The sequence below is a fragment of the Carcharodon carcharias genome, chromosome 13, assembly GCF_017639515.1.
Source record: "Carcharodon carcharias isolate sCarCar2 chromosome 13, sCarCar2.pri, whole genome shotgun sequence".
In the NCBI taxonomy this organism is placed as follows: domain Eukaryota; kingdom Metazoa; phylum Chordata; class Chondrichthyes; order Lamniformes; family Lamnidae; genus Carcharodon; species Carcharodon carcharias.
This window is the reverse complement of record NC_054479.1, coordinates 143335490-143351544: the sequence shown is the minus strand read 5'-3', so window position 1 is coordinate 143351544 and position 16055 is coordinate 143335490. Positions and strand designations below refer to the sequence as shown.

Here is a 16055-nt window from a genome sequence, read left to right as displayed (position 1 = left end):
TTCCAGTCTATATGTAGATTAAAACCCCCCATGATTATTGCTGTACCTTTCGGGCAAGCTCCCAATATCTCTTCTTTTATACTCTGTCCGAATGTGTAATTACAATTAGGGGGCCTGTACACCACTCCCACAAGTGACTCCTTGCCTTCATCATTCCTCATCTCAACCCGACAGCGTCGGTTGCGTGAGCGGACAATATGTGTCGATCGGTTTCAGGACAGCATGAAATCAATTCGTGGTGGGCCGCGTTTCCCATCATTGGGCGTCGGGAACCTCATTATAATATATCTGCATATCATTATTAGGCCCGTCTGCTGGAATCCTCCCCCCACCCAGCTGGATTGTCCGTCCACATCGCCAGGAAACCACACTGGCGTGTTTCACAACAGCACACAAGCAACGTGCACCTGGTAAGCTGCACCGCTCAGGACTTCAAGGTTTTTTTACCTACCTTGTTTCAGGCAGCGCTCATAGTCATCAACGCCAGGCTTCACAGACAGCACCACATCCCTTTTAGGAGGGCTCATGGGCAGGTCTCTACCCACCAGACCAGCCGTATGTGGGTGTCTTTTCATAGCTGCAGGGCAAAGCCTTACTTGGGGAAGAAGGAGAAGTGGCCTCAGGCAAGGGACAAGTGCTGTTACTGGGGAAGGAGAGTATCCCAGGGTGTGTGGGGGGGGGGGCATATGTTGATCTGTGCAAGTGGCCTCAAGATGGTGAGGGCTGAGGAGGCAGTCTCCAGAGGAGATGAGGCTAGATGGAGATGTGAGGGTGTGTGTGTGAGAGAGTGAGTGATGATGCCCCTTGAGCTGGCAGTGAGTGAGATGCCAGTGAACGTGTGATGGGCTTGAGTGTGTGAGGTTAGAGTGATGAGATGGTTGCCTTACCCTGGCATGGATGAGATCATTCATCCTCTTTCTGCACTGGATGGCCAACCTCTTCTGTGCAGCATTGGCACCGATCACCCCTACCAAGCCGGAGTGGTAATGTTGTTGCCGGGGGTAGGAGATATCACAGCGGTCCTCCACGGCATCCAGAAGGTGCTTGAGGGCTGCAGTCTTCTTGCCTTTTGGGGCCATGTCTTCTTTGCTGCAGTCCTGGGCTGGAAGCACTGAGTGCGGCTGCACTTTAAATGTGGTGCCTGGCGTGATGAAGCGGTGAGTTGATGGTGTGGAAGACGATTGGGAGACTGCCTGCCATGGAAATGACATGTTTCCCAGGAATGCATAAAAATGTGGTGGGTTTGGGATGATACGGCGTGAAAAACGACATCATGGCCGGCGGGTAAAACACTGTTTTATCCACCAACTCCTGCACTTAGTGCAAATCTGGGATGATCCTGCCCCAAGTCTTCACTCAGTTAGTCAGCTGCACTCCGTTTGTCAAGGCTGCACTAAAGAACCCTGAATTTTTTTTTTGCGTGAACGCAGTCCCCCGCTACCACAAATTTTGCAGTCCAGTATCCTGCATTTGGGGACATCGCAGGCATCAGCACACCCGAAGTGCAATGGGCTAGCCTCGTCCTGGGAGAACCACCTTCCTGATCACAGTAACCAGATTCAACTAGTTAGCTAAATAACCACTCAGCTCCTACAGCTGAGAGTGAGTTTACCCTGTCTAAACTGCAAGAAAGAAAGACTTAACCTGCTTACACAGTACTTTCCAGTTACTGCTAATTACAGACTAGATTGGATTTTAAGAACAAAATTAAGACTTAAAACTCCCCCCTCACCAAACTAAAAGTCTTCACTCAGTTAGTTGGCTACATTCCGTTTGACCTTTGGATGAGATGTTAAACCGAGGCCCCATTTGCCTGCTTGAGTGGATGTAAAAGATCCTATTTTGAAGAAGACCAAACGTATCTAATCTTTGAATGCAGTATTTAATTTGGAGTAGGTGTGCGAGAATAAATAACCTCCTTTATTTTTAAACTTAAAAAGCTTGCTGCTGAAATAGTTAACTGAAATACGCACTCCAAGTGTAAAAAAATGCACACCTCTTTCCATACAAAACATACTGCTCACGGACATTTAGAGAGCACAAATTCTGTCTGTGACATTTTCATGATTTAGGTCAGTATAACGGTTAAAAAGAGCAAAAGAGGGCAAATCAGAGAGGCGTGATACTGCAAGTTGTCACCATTCGATGATTATGGGAAGTATTTACTCAGTTGTAGTAAGCTCAGGTTTTTGAAATTATAGGTGATAGGAGGGAGGTAAAAATTGGAAAGATAACAAGTGTCTATAACTCTGGGGAAGACAGGATTTGTATGAAAACTCTTGATTGTTACATGGTGAGGATTCAGGGTTGGCTCAAGCCCAGGACAGCACCATGGCCAGGACATCGGGACCAAGCGCAGGTTCTGAGCCTGTGTGATTGGGCAGCAATTTTACCGGCAGCAGCTATTTAAGAAGACTCCACTGGGCCTGCTATCCAATGAAGGATGGTGGTCTGTGGCTCTGAATTGGTGGCCCAACCAGAGGGCCAGCAGCTCTGCAGCATCGGCAGTGCCTGGTTGCTGCGGGGAGAGGGTGCCTCCATCTCGAGATGCCCTGGAAGAGCTGGTAGTAGACGGGTTGATGTGCCTGGGTCAGCCAGGCATGCTCCGGAGATCAGAGGGGTGAGCCCTCCAGCGATGGTGTGGATCTGCGAGGGCAGCCACTGCCGCTAGGGGAGGGGGCACTCTGTGAGTCATGGAGCTGGAGGATATCCAGGCCACCTCTGAGAAGTGACTGGGAGGTTGCATCAATGCAGCTGGCCACAGAGGGAGTGGGGTGGTGGGGGTGGGGGGGGGGGTGCGCAGGCGTGCTGACAACAATCAAATGTCTGTGGCCTTGTAAAATGGCTGTCAAAAAGCCGATTACTTGGCTAGATATCCCCCCCACGCCATCCTTTGCTGCCATTTTTACCCATCTCCACCCCTCACCCCCCACCTCCCAACCCACCTCCAAACTCCTGGGAAAATTCCACCCCATGTCCCCTACAATAATGATATTGTTAAGAAAATAATGTATATCTGCATATATGAGGGCTGAGGGCCTTACAGTAACAAACTGACACTGTCCGGTTAACAGGACATTAACTATCAATACGCAGGCATTTCAAAGGGCCAATTTCTCCTCGTTTAGTAGCGATTCAATGAGCTAGACTTTCAAACCCATTTTATAAATCTGATTTTAATAATCACCGATTGCACTATGGAAGGTCGAACTCTCAGATAATTTCAATTTCTATTACACTCGCTGTGAGCTTACCAAACTCAGGAAAGCTGCAAAAAAAATCCATTTAAGGATAACATTCCCTTTGTTGGCCTAAGGCTGAATTTATGAAGCATTACAGATTAAACTCATACAATACTTTATAAAACATACCAAGGGTTCTCCTAAGGTTAATGTTAATAATCCTCCAGAGTAGTGCACTCAGCATTACATTTCAAATTAGTTCCAACTGTTGCTTTAATATTTTTAGTGAATTGCAATTTAGAGCATTAAAAAATACATTGTGTGTATGTGTGTGTGTGTGTGTGTGTGTAGGTCAGGATATCACCATAATAATGAAAGTATTATGAAGACTGTATTGGGCAGTAAATTGTTTTCGGCCCATTTTCAAACCTAAAATGGGTGCCACACTTAGAGCTTATGCTGCACCTTGGAGGTTGCTAGGCCAGCCAGAAAATTGGGCCTTGGGCCTCAGTAATTTTATCGAGCCTGTCGTTCCTCTCCTGGCATCTCATTTATTTTAAACAGGTCCATTTTGGCTTACCCGCACCCTCAAGGAAAGTCCCAGGGGGTTAGGGTTAGGGTGAGGCTGTGGAGATCATTAATGGCAGCGCTGGGTCAGCTGGGATGCACTACAGGAAGGTTTTGAAAATCACTTTTCTTTAATAAAGTGATGTTTTGGAGGCAACTGTTGAAGAATCCCCACGTGGAGCAGGTGTGACTCCTGCTCAATCCTGTGATGCCCAATTTGCAGAAAGACAATAACAGATGATGGACCCCTTATGTACAAATGGAGGGCACCTAATGCCTGGTTTAGACATTCACCTTAAAATGGCCTGACCCAATATCAGATTGGACACCTTTCAGAAATCCTTATGTTGCGGGACATTGGTTTCCAAATTTGGCCCTTGTTGCGCCCATCTTGCACCACTAAAAGACAGGGGAATCTAGAAGCTGTAGCTAACAGAGCAATGGATTTGCTTTGCATTTTAGGAATCTGGTTGCAGTGATTCACAAGGGTGAGAGCACATATCAAGAACTTGCGCACAGAAATGAAAATCCTATGACAAGTGCTGACCTCTACATATGTTGTGAAATTTGCTCTTCGCTTGTATGCATAGTATTAAATTCACTGCCCCACGTCGGCAATCCTGGTAAAGTTAGTTGAAATTGATAGCCAAGAATTAGTTAGGACAATATCTGAGGTGAGGACACTTTGGCCACTTCTGATCCAGCAATACCCACGGTAAACCCAGCATTAGTTTTCTTTAATGCTGGGTTGACATTGGTTCTGTTGCCAGTGACAGTGAGCACCTGTCTTCGGCCTGACACTGTGCTATCAATAACAGTAAGCCAGCATTTAAGGGGCTTGCTACAAGCTGCCATCTTCAATTTTTTCAAAAGGAAAAGAAAGCAATTGTATAGAAGCCAACAATATAATCCCGATTGTCATGAAAAGATATTAATGTATATAATGTTATTGGATTTTTTTTTTAAATAGAGTTTTAGTCTGTGTGTGTGTTAAATGGATTAAAGCCAGCTAGTCTGGATGCTTTGATGTATAGTAGTTTTGAGGTGTAAACAGTAAGGTAAAGGGTGCATTTGCATTTTGTTGAATAAACCATTCAAGAGTGGGAATGAAAGCTTGCACATAGCTAGGAGACACCAAGCAATGTTTATATTACTAATAAAATTGGTACTATGAAGGGGTTCAAAAGGCCTGCTGATACAATGAGAATTTATATTCAAAGAGAAAGGCTGGGTATGCCAGAATGGAGTATGTGTGTTCAAATCAGAGGCATGTAAGATCCAAGCCTACCACTCTGTCTGCAAAGGAACCAAATTGAAAGGAACTTCATTTTGAATTCGTAAGGTGAAAATGCTTTGCTTGGTGTCTGGTTAAGTCTATTGGTTATTGTTGCCTTAGTGGAGATTAGTTTGGGAATTTGTTAAGTTATGATAGTAGTAATTTGTAGCCATGTGTACATGTTTAATTTTTTGTAACTTAATAAATGTTTTATTCAGTTTGATATAAAAATCTCTGGAGAACTGGTGGTCTTATTCCTGAATTTAGAGCTGGAACTCAAAACATACCAATTGAAAATATAGATTATGACAGTTGTTTAAAGTTTCCCTCTAGGATTTTAAATAACTCAACGTTTACAAACTGCTGTGTCATAACACGATCAAATGTTCACCATTCTTTGATTGCTGCACATACCTACAGCATTAAGCTGCTTCTTTGCATGACATTGAGGGACCCTTGACACACAACACTTGGAACAAACAGATACATTATCTAACTTCTTAAACAACAACTCATTCCATCACTTTGCTGATGATCGAGAGTAGGCTGGTAGGATGGTAATTGGCCAGGTTGTATTTGTCCTGCTTTTTGTCGACAGGACATACTTGGGCAATTTTCCGCATTGTCAGGTAGATGCCAGTGTTGTAGCTGTCTGGAACGGATTGAGAAGGATGCGACTTGTTCTGGAGCACATCCCCAGTTCTATTGCCAAAATGTTGTTAGAACCCATAGCCTTTGCACTATCCACTGCCTTCAGCCATTTCTTGATATCACATGGAGTGAATCAAATTGGCTGAAGACTGGCATCTGTGATGCTGGGGACATCCGGAGGAGGCTGAGATGGATCATCCACTCAGCATTTCTGGCTGAAGATGTTTGCAAATGCTTCAGTCTTATCTTTTGCAATGATGTGCTAGGCTCCCCCATCATTGAAAGTGCAGCCTCCTCCTCTAGTGAGTTGTTTAATTGTCCATCACCATTTATGACTGGATGTAGCAGGTCTACAAAGCTTAGATCTGATTCATTAGTTGTGGGGTCACTTAGCTCTGTCTAGCACTTGTTGCTTACACTGTTTGACATGCAAGTAGTCCTGTGTTGCAGCTTCTACAGGTTGACACCTCATTTTTAGGTGTGCCTGGTGCTTCCTGACATGCCCTCCTGCACTCTTCATTGAATCAAGGTTGACCCTCTGGCTTGATGGTAATGGTAGTGTGGGGGGTATGCCAGGCCATGAGGTTACAGATTGTGGTCAAATACAATTCTAGCCCACAGCACCTCATGGCTGCCCAGTCTTGAGTTGCTAGATCTGTTTGAAATCTATCCCATTTTGCGTGGTAGTAGTGCCACACAACACGTTGGAGGGTATCCTCAATGTGAAGATGGGATTTCATCTCCGCAAGGACGGTGGTCACTCCTACCGATACTGCCATGGACAGATGCATCTGCAACCTGTTGTTCAGTGAGGGCGAGGTCAAGTATATCTTTCCCTCTTGTTGGTTCCTTCATCACCTGCCACAGACCTAGTCTAGCAGCTATGTCCTTTAGGACTCAGCCAGCTCGGTCAGTTGCGGTGCCACTGAGCCGCACTTGGTGATGGACATTAAAGTCCCCCACCCAGAGTACATTAGGTGCCCCTACCCCCATCAGTGCTTCTTCCAAGTGGTGTTCAATATGGAAGACCAGTGATTCATCAGCTGAAGAAGTGGGTGGGGAGGCGGTACATGGTAATCAGCAGGAGGTTTCCTTGGTCATGTTTGACCCGATGCCATGAGATTTCATGAGGTCCTGAGTCAATGTTGAGGACTCCCAGGGCAATGAAATGTACACCAATGTACCACCTCCTCTGGTGACTGTGTCCTATCAGTGAGACAGGACATACCCAGGGATGGTGATGGTGGTGTCTGGGACATTATCTCTAAGATATGATTCCATGATTATGACTATGTCAGGCTGTTGCTTGACAAGTCTGTGAGACAGCTCACCCAATTTTGGCACTAGCCCCCAGATGTTAGTAAAGAGAATTTTGCAGGGTCAACAGGGCTGGCTGTGCCATTGTCGTTTCCGATTCCTAGGTCAATGCCGGGTGGTCCATCCAATTTCATTCCTTATCAACTTTTCCATAGCAGTTTGATACAACTGAGTGGCTTCCTAAGCCATTTCAGAGGGCATTTAAGAGTCAACCACATTGCTGTGGGTCTGGAATCATATGTAGGCCAGACCAGGTAAGGACAGCAGGTTCCTTCCTTAAGGGACATTTGTCAAAATCCACACAATGGTATAATAATAAAATATTGCTGAAAAATAAACATATATAAGCTTTTCATCTTGCACTCATCAGGGAACTCACAAGAATACCAATCTAAGGAGGAAAACAACAATTTATGCTGTATGTGAAGAGAATGCGGATTGGTTGACAAGTGGTGTTGTCATGGAGAATGTACCACTGATGGTGACTGACAGTTAAATGCCAAGCATTGTTTGAAATTTAAACCAGGCAGTTTGACCCTGATTGGTCAAGGTATTGCCCTAAGGAATGAGCCAGTGAATGGCTGTCACTAATTTTGTTCAGCTGAAACAGGAACAATGTGTGTACATGTTCTTTCTGTCTGCAAAGGACAGGACCCTGTGTATTAATTATGTAGCTCCAATGCATGCAAATACACCACACTGCGAGGCCAACTGACAATCTTAAATTGGTTGTCAGCTTAATTCTTAGCACACTTTTAGCAAATGTTGTCCAATCGCAGAATCACATCTAATGTTGGACACTGTGTTTTGAGTTTTGCAAGCACGGGCTGGTTGGGTACAGTCTGTACCCTGCCCGTTGTGAACAGTGGCTGGAACATGCTGTTTGATATGACCCGCCAGTCTGTGGATGTACGGTCTACATACCAAGCATCACACTGGCACAGATAGACAGAACGTCTTTTTGGTTTGATGGCCAATGTCATACACAAATGAGTAATGTAGTATATGAATTTCAGTGCCAGTGTGATGCAGCCAATCACACCAAAGCATTCTCACAGATCACAAAGCAGGAAATAAAATGCTCTGATTATCCTTCACCTTTTATAAATTTTACAGCGAGTGAAACAAGGATTGGAAGATAAAAATGGGATTAAGGTAGAGGCTAAGTAGAAACTTTATAAACCTTATTTATCATAATGGAGAAATTTGTCATTATGCAAAAGGAAAGTTATTTTTTTCATGCCAGAGGCTGTTCAACAATAAATATGAACTTAGTACTGTGTTAAAAATCAAGTTACACCTCATTCATAGGATTGCATTGGATATATGGCATAGAAACAGGTTATTCCTAGTCAATATTTTTCCCTCAACCAACATCCCAAAAGAAATGGATTATCAGGTCATTATCACATTGATATTGTGGGAGCTTGATATATGCAAATTATTGTGTTTCCCACATTACAACAGTGACCATTCTTCAAAAGTACTTCTTTGGAAGAAAGGGCTTTGGGATGTCCTGAGGTCACAAACGGTGCTATATAAATGCAATTTTCTTTCTTTCGTACTCTTGTTCTTCATTGTACCTTTTCCAAAGCACCAATATCCTTCTGGCAATAGATTGTTCAAAAATACACACATCGTGGGCTTAATACAGGGTTACAGAGCAATTTGATGGAATCAATTACCCTTAAGGCCCACCTCAATACCTATAGCCTTGTTGATAACAGCTTGCCTGAATACTTTAAGCAAATGGTTGCAGTTGAGCTTTGCACCAATACCATCTGGTCAGGACATAGATGGCACAAATCTACTATCTGTGCCAACAGATTTCACTGTGGTTAACAACGTTTGGAAAATAAATTGCAGACAACTTCCTCTTAAATTGAAAGAAACACTGTACAATTCTGCAAAGATTAGTGGCAGGTTAGACAGTTGGACAAATTTTAAGAACCAGCTAAGAATGAATTTTTAAAAATGAGAGAGAAATCGGAGTATGAGAGTAAACGAGCTAGAAATATAAAACAGATATTCAGGCCCGGATTTTCACTCCAGGGTCGGGTACGCAGAGTCAGGACATTTCCCAACTCTGCGAGCCCAACCTGGGGGGGATAAGGAGCCCTGAAGTTGGAATTTTCATTCCAGGAGTGGATTAGGTGACAGGTCAGGCTCCCCTCCCCAGGACAAGTGAGGAGGCCGTCGGGTGTGGAGGTACGTTGGGTGGAAGGCCTTCATCTGTGCACCAACACTGTGTGAAAGATTGAAAAAAAAACCAATAAAACAAAAAATATCCTGGTATCCACCACCCCTTATCCCCTCACTCCTCCCCCCATATTCCCCATGCCTCATCCATGACCTCTCATGCCTCTGTACCCACTTCCATACTGTTCATGCTAACCTATAACCCTCTACCCACCTCCATGGCCCCTCACACCCCTTCTGCCACCCAAGCCACTCTACCCATCCACCACCACCCCTCATACCCTTTATGCCAACTCTCGCTCCCCCCCCCCATCCACCCCACTCATCTCCATGGCCCTTTATAGCCCGATGCCAAATTTGTGCCAATACATGCCCCCACCACCCTTTTCCCTTCCCCCTCTATGTCAATATCCCCCTCACCCATTATTCACCATGGGCAAACCCCAGGAGCCATGCTTCATTTTATATGTCTATTGATGAAGTTACCATTCTTAAAAAAAACTCATTGATTAAAATAATGGTCAATACATTGAAATTCCTTCAGCTAATCTCTTATAAAAATAAACATTCTTACTTAAGTGTTTAATCCCTTCCGTTATGTAAACAAACATCTCTATTCTATAACCACTTGGAGCTGTCAATCAAATTGCTCACTTAACAGGCACCCTACTGTGACTATGTTAAGTTGTAAAATCAGTCATGTAGCACAAACACTCTAATGATGGTCCTCAGAATTATATCAACTGACAGCATGATTTTGTTTTAAAATCCACATTTTTTAAAAATTTAAAGCCCAGCACAGTTAAATCCCTTGACAGCTGTGACAGTCCCAAATAATTTTGTAAGTTCTTTGAAATCTTGACAGTTCTTTGATACTTTGACAGTTCTTTAACAGCTTTCAGAGCTCTTTGATAGATTCATAGTCCTTTGACAGCTTTGATAGTTCCAATGAGTTTATGCACTTTTTACATACATTCATGTCTAGCTTTAACAATCCCAAAGGGCACCTGAGCTCTCCCAAAGGGTACTTTATCTCTCCAAAAGGTCTACCTTACCTCCACCAAAGGGCTCCCGACCCCTCCCAAGTGTTGTCCCAGGACTATATCCAAAGGGGTACCTTGCCCCTCCAAAAGGATACCCTGGTTATCCAAATGAATCCATAGGTTCAGACCAGCTCCTACCAGCTCCAAACTGGACACTTTTGGTTTCAGGCACATCCCTCAATAAAATCACATGCCAGTGGAGGCAGTTGCTGATTTATATGGGCAGCTGATTCCGGGAACCATGGATGTGCAACTTAGAACCTGCCTCCATTCTGTGCCTCCCCACACCCGCAAAAATGGTGGAGGCTGGGTTTGGGGGTGGGACTGAGTTTGGAAAATAGCAAATGTAAGACCTTTATTCAAGAAAGGAGGGAGACAGAAAGCAGGAAACTGTAGGCCAGTTAGCCTACCGTATGTCACAGGGTGTTAGGAATCCCGACTTATCTTATTGTCGAGCGAGAGTCAAGAAATACAGGTCCCAGCATGCCCCAGGTGCTTCTGGGCTAGCACAGATTGGGAGTGAGCTGCGCAGGCTCAGCCCAGCATTTAGAATACTTCAGGCCGAGGGCGAGGGCCCAAGGGGAACCTGTAGATGTGGTATAGTTGGATTCCAGGCCTGTCACCCCCTGCAACCCAAACTCCCCCCACCACCCTTGGCCAAATGCTGCCTACATCACACTTGGCAACACACGGTCCAACCTTGCAAAGCAAGGAGGCGCAAACACGTGGAATGCAAAGGCCAGCAGATCGATCGGTGCCCCGCCACCTGGAATCTCCCCTATCATCACCCTGACTTTGACGTGTCCTGGAGTTCCAGCTCTGCGCCCAGGTGCAGCTCCTCCAGGTTGCCCCCAAAACAGTCATGTGGGTCTCAGAATACCACATGCTGTGGGGGCAGAACCCATCTCATCACCACCCTCTCAGGCTGACCTCGGCATGGGTAATATCTGCTGGCCCATCCAGCGAAGAACACATGGTGTCAATGATTCAATGCAACAACTACACTCAGACTTGGTGGGGAGGAGGGCAGCCAATGCCAACATGGTGCTCACCCTTCCTGAGTGCAACAGGTCTTTGAAACGCTTGCGACACTGGATCCAGGTGTGTCGCACCACGTCACGGGAGCTCACCACCTCCACCACCTCCTCCCAGGCACGCTTGGTCATCGGGTGGGGGGGGGGGGGGGCCTCCTCCTCCCATCCCTGGGGTACGAGGACCTCCCACCGTGCTGCCAGCTCCTCGAGGAGGGCAGCAAGGCAATCACCTGAGAAACAAGGGGCAAGGTGGCCGTCCTACCCTCCTGCCCGGCCTGCTCACCAGCAGCGCCCTGGGGAGGGGAGCCCTTTTACTGGCCGTGTTTGACAACCTTTGCCAAGCTGCAGGAGCACCTTTTAAACAGGCCGCTTGGTCTCCATTGGACCCGGTGGTCATGGCAGTCCCACCACCGCCCGTCCACTCCCGCTGTCCTTGGGAGCCGCATTTCACGCTGGGTGGGACTTAATTGGCCCACTCGTGTAAAATGGAGGCACAAACCCGATCACATGCCCGTTCCTGCACTGCCTGCCCGACAGGGAGAAAATTCTGCCCCACGTGGCCTTTGCATTTTTTTGGAAACCTCATCCATGGGCAGGACGAGGTTTCTAAAAGCAGATAAAAATGAAATAAAAGCTTTACAATTGAATTAATAACACGTCCCTGCTCATGTGACAGGGTCTCGTGAGGGGGCATGTTTTATTATATTTTTATTTTCTTTACCTTTTTTTTTAACTGCCCTTCATCTCCCTGAGACAGCTCTGTGCCTCAGGGAGATTATGAAGCACTCGCTCGCGTGTGTGTGTGCAAAGTTCACGCTTGCCCTCTTCCCCCCCGCCCACACAGGCAATGCTGCTGCTCACGTTTCAGGCTGGACGGGCTATAATTGGCCTGAAATTGCGGACCAGTCCTAATCGCGGGCAATGGTCGGCATCCCATCGAACCTACCCACCAAGGACAAAATCCTACCCCATAAGATCCTGAGGGGAATTAATAAGGTGGATACTGGGAGGATGTTTCCCCTTGTGGGAGAGACTAGAATTAGGGCTCTGCCATTTAAGACGGAGATGAAGAGAATTTTTTTTCTCTGAGAGTGTCGTTACTTTGTGGAATTTTCTCCCCTGGAAAACAGTGGAGGCTGGGCCATTAAATTTATTCAAGGCAGAGCTAGATTTTGCTTGATCTAGTTGACAAAGAAAGACATTAGTTCTCTAGTAGGATCCCTGAAAGTCAGGAAAAGCAGCAAAGACAAACACCGTGAGGCAGAGATAAAAACAAAAAACTGCGGATGCTGGAAATCCAAAACAAAAACAGAATTACCTGGAAAAACTCAGCAGGTCTGGCAGCATCGGCGGAGAGTCCTCGAGGACTCGAAACGTCAACTTTGCTCTTCTCCGCCGATGCTGCCAGACCTGCTGAGTTTTTCCAGGTATTTCTGTTTTTACCATGAGGCAGAGTATTCCGGTCAGTATGCAGAGGTGGGCCTGACACGCCGACGTGTGAAATGATGCACGATGACATCAGGCTTGTGTCCTGACATCACCGTGATGTTTCATTCGGCCGGCGCGGACCGGTGTTGGTTGCGCGCTTGCTGAAATGTAACAGCCTATTAAGGCCATTAAGTAATGAATTGAGACACTTGTGAAAGCTGCCTGTCCAACCTCACGGCCGGCGGGAGGGGTGGGGGGGCAGCCAAAGAGCCCAAGCGGCCTTCGCATTTTTCAGGAAACCTCATCCACGAGCAGGGGGTGAGGTTTCCTGAAGCTTTCGTTAAATAAACAAACTTGCACAAATATAAAAACATGTCCTCACTCATGTGACACAGTCCCGACTCGCCCTCCTCCCTCCCACCCCACCCCCCCACCCCGCACAGGTAGCGCTGAGCACCACCGGCTGCATATTACGCTGGGTGGGCCTTAATTGCCTCTTAACTGGTCCACCCGTGTAAAATGGCGGCACGGAGCCAATCACGGGTGGCGATCAGCTCCGCGGCCATCCCCGGCCACTCCAGCCCAGCCCCGCCCACCTGTCATAGGAGAAATCCTGCCCCATGGGCAGAAGAGGCTGTAATTCAACCATTGGTAGCTGGCTACAAAGACATTACATGGTAACCCAGGAAGATGCCAGTTACCCGAGGGTCTTTCATAGGAGAGCAGAAGTTGTGGGGCACCGAGAGATCCTCTCACGCTTGACTGCATGTTCTGTGAAGAGAGGATTAATTTGCACAGCTGGAGCATTGTAATTTTGCACAGTTCTTTTAGAAGGCCACAGGAGGGAATTTGTTGAATCTGTGCTGTCAAGTGGGGTAACCTCATTCACCAGCAGCTTGAATTAGGATTTCAGCTGTGTACTGGCCATATTCTTCTGACTGATTATTACCACTACGATATTCTGCATAAAGCTTCTTGCAAGGTATTTAATTCAGCAGCAAGTAATGGATGGGTTAACGGATGGAAGGCACAGGGTAAGAATAAACAGATCATTTTTGGGTTCGCAGGCAGTGACTCGTGGAGCGCCACAATGTTGAGTACTGGGGCCTCAGCTAATTATAATCTATATCAGTGATTTAATTGAGAGGTTGGAGTGTAATGTATCCAATTTTGCTGATGATACAAAGTTAGGTGGAAAGTTAAATTGTGAGGAGGATGCAAAGAGCCTGGAAAGAGATAATAATAGGCAAAACTAGTGGACAAGAAAATGGCCGGTGGAATACAATATGGGGAAACATGAAGTTGTCCCTTTGGAAGGAAAAAATAGATGAGAAAAATATTTTTAAATAGCGGGACTGGGAAATGTTGGTAAACAGAGGGACCTGCCTGTCTTCATACTCAAATCACAGAAAGTTAACATGCATGTGAATCAAGAAATTAGGAATGAAAATGGTGAATTAGCCTTTTTTTTTAAAAAAAGGAAAGACTTGCAAAGCACTTCCCACCACTAACAGACGTTTCAAAATGCTTTGCAGGTGTAATGTAGGAAATGTGGCAGTCAATTTGTGCACAGCAAGCTCCCACAAAGACCAATGTGATATTGCATGGAAAATCTATTTTTGTGATGTTGATTGAAGGATAATTATTGACCAGGACCCTGGGGATCATGCACCTTTACAGATTACACTTGTCTCAGTCACTGGTTTATGATCTCCAGTCTCCACATTGCAGGCCTGTTGCTTCTTGGATGTTTATGATGCTTTAAAGTCGAAGGGAGGGCCCTATAAAGCGAAGGGTTCACATCAGGTTGCGAGGATTCTTGCAGTCAAATTGCTAGGAGTTGGTTCTCAGGTGAACTTTAACTGGAACAGGTTATGTACTTTGGCTGCCTGAGGCCTCACAGCTTGTTTCCAAGTGAGTCACAGCTTGGCTGAACTGATGGTCCAATGGCGTTGGTGGAACTGCCTGCCAACAGCTCTTAGCTGATTTTTAAAAGCAGACAAAAATAGGTGTGTGGCTGTCTTCCCAGCTAGTTGATACAGTTACCATCTATTACAATGTTCGGCCAAACTATTACAAGTGTGAAGTGGTTTGTACTTTGGAAAATTACCTTTTGTTACACTTAAAAGTAAGAAGGTTTACAATTTCTGAAAAGATATCTAAACCTTATAAGTTTAAAAAATACAAAAAATAATGTTCATTTAACAGGAATTGACTTGTGTTCCTGAGGATACAAATGTTAGAAGCTTTATTATTATACTTGTCACCATGGTAGCAATACCAATATCATTCATTCCTGGTTTCTATGGAAAGATGAGGTACATTTTACTAAAATGCTTCTATTGTGCATCTAACCTTTAAACTCACATTATGGAAATAAAAGCTGCACTAAAACCAATTCTAATTCTATACAAAGGACAGTACAGAGCATCGGGGGTGGGGGGGAACAAAGTTCCTGCAAGAAAATGTATTTTCGTGTAATGGGCTGAATATGCCCCAAGCCAACAAGGAGTTGACCAACTGTTGTCTTCATTCCTATGATGGCTATGCTGTGCAAATGCTCCAGTTAGTGAATTTCACTTTATGAATGAATTATCTCCCACTAAAATGCAAAGAAGATTGTTAACAAAATCATTTCAAGGAGCTGTTTAAAATTCAACAATCCTTATGTAACAGATCAAAAGCCAAGCCCAAATTCTAACATTGGTTGAATTTAAGTTCCCAAAGTTTGAAATGTAAACATGCAACTTACTGCGGCACGAACGGCTTCAACCATTTCGACATCACCTTTTGCAACTTCAGGGTTCTTTTCAGCCAATCAAGTGTTTTTGAGGTGCAGTCATTGCTGTAAGTGTTATGATCCCAGCTGATGTTAATACTGGACAAGTCAGGTCCCAGAGTGAAACCTGGTTTGGTGGGATCCTCACTTTGATATGTTTCTTCAGTAACCTCGGAGGTCAGTTACTGAACACATTCACAAGAGTCTGCCAGTGTACCATTAACACAAATAGCAGAATTTTACAGCAGTTGGATTTTAAGCTCCCTGAATAGTTATCGGGGTTTAGAATGACTCGTCACATTTCATGCCCCCGTCTGTGCCGTAAGATTCTGGCCAATGAATTAAACATGAAAAAATTAGCCATCTTACACAAGACAAAAGGGTTGGGAAGATTTCAGTATAGATACCAGAAAATGATTCAAACTCACACTATTCCTTTTATCCCAGGAACCCTTGCGGACACAAAACCCCAGTGAAGATTTACCACAGTCTCAACGCCAATGTTTCTTTCTTGGGTTAGCTCAGTTTCAAACAATTTTCATCCGGTGGACTTCAGAGCATTCATTAGAAGCTTTTCTT

The 16055-nt window shown here is 45.2% G+C and overlaps 1 non-coding gene across 1 annotated transcript; it reads right to left on the bottom strand.

Moving 5' to 3' along the window:
* Positions 1–1414: 1414 nt before the first annotated feature.
* Positions 1415–1575, bottom strand: LOC121286597. The gene has a single exon (XR_005945010.1). It is a non-coding gene; the product is annotated as a U1 spliceosomal RNA (small nuclear RNA).
* Positions 1576–16055: the final 14480 nt, after the last annotated feature.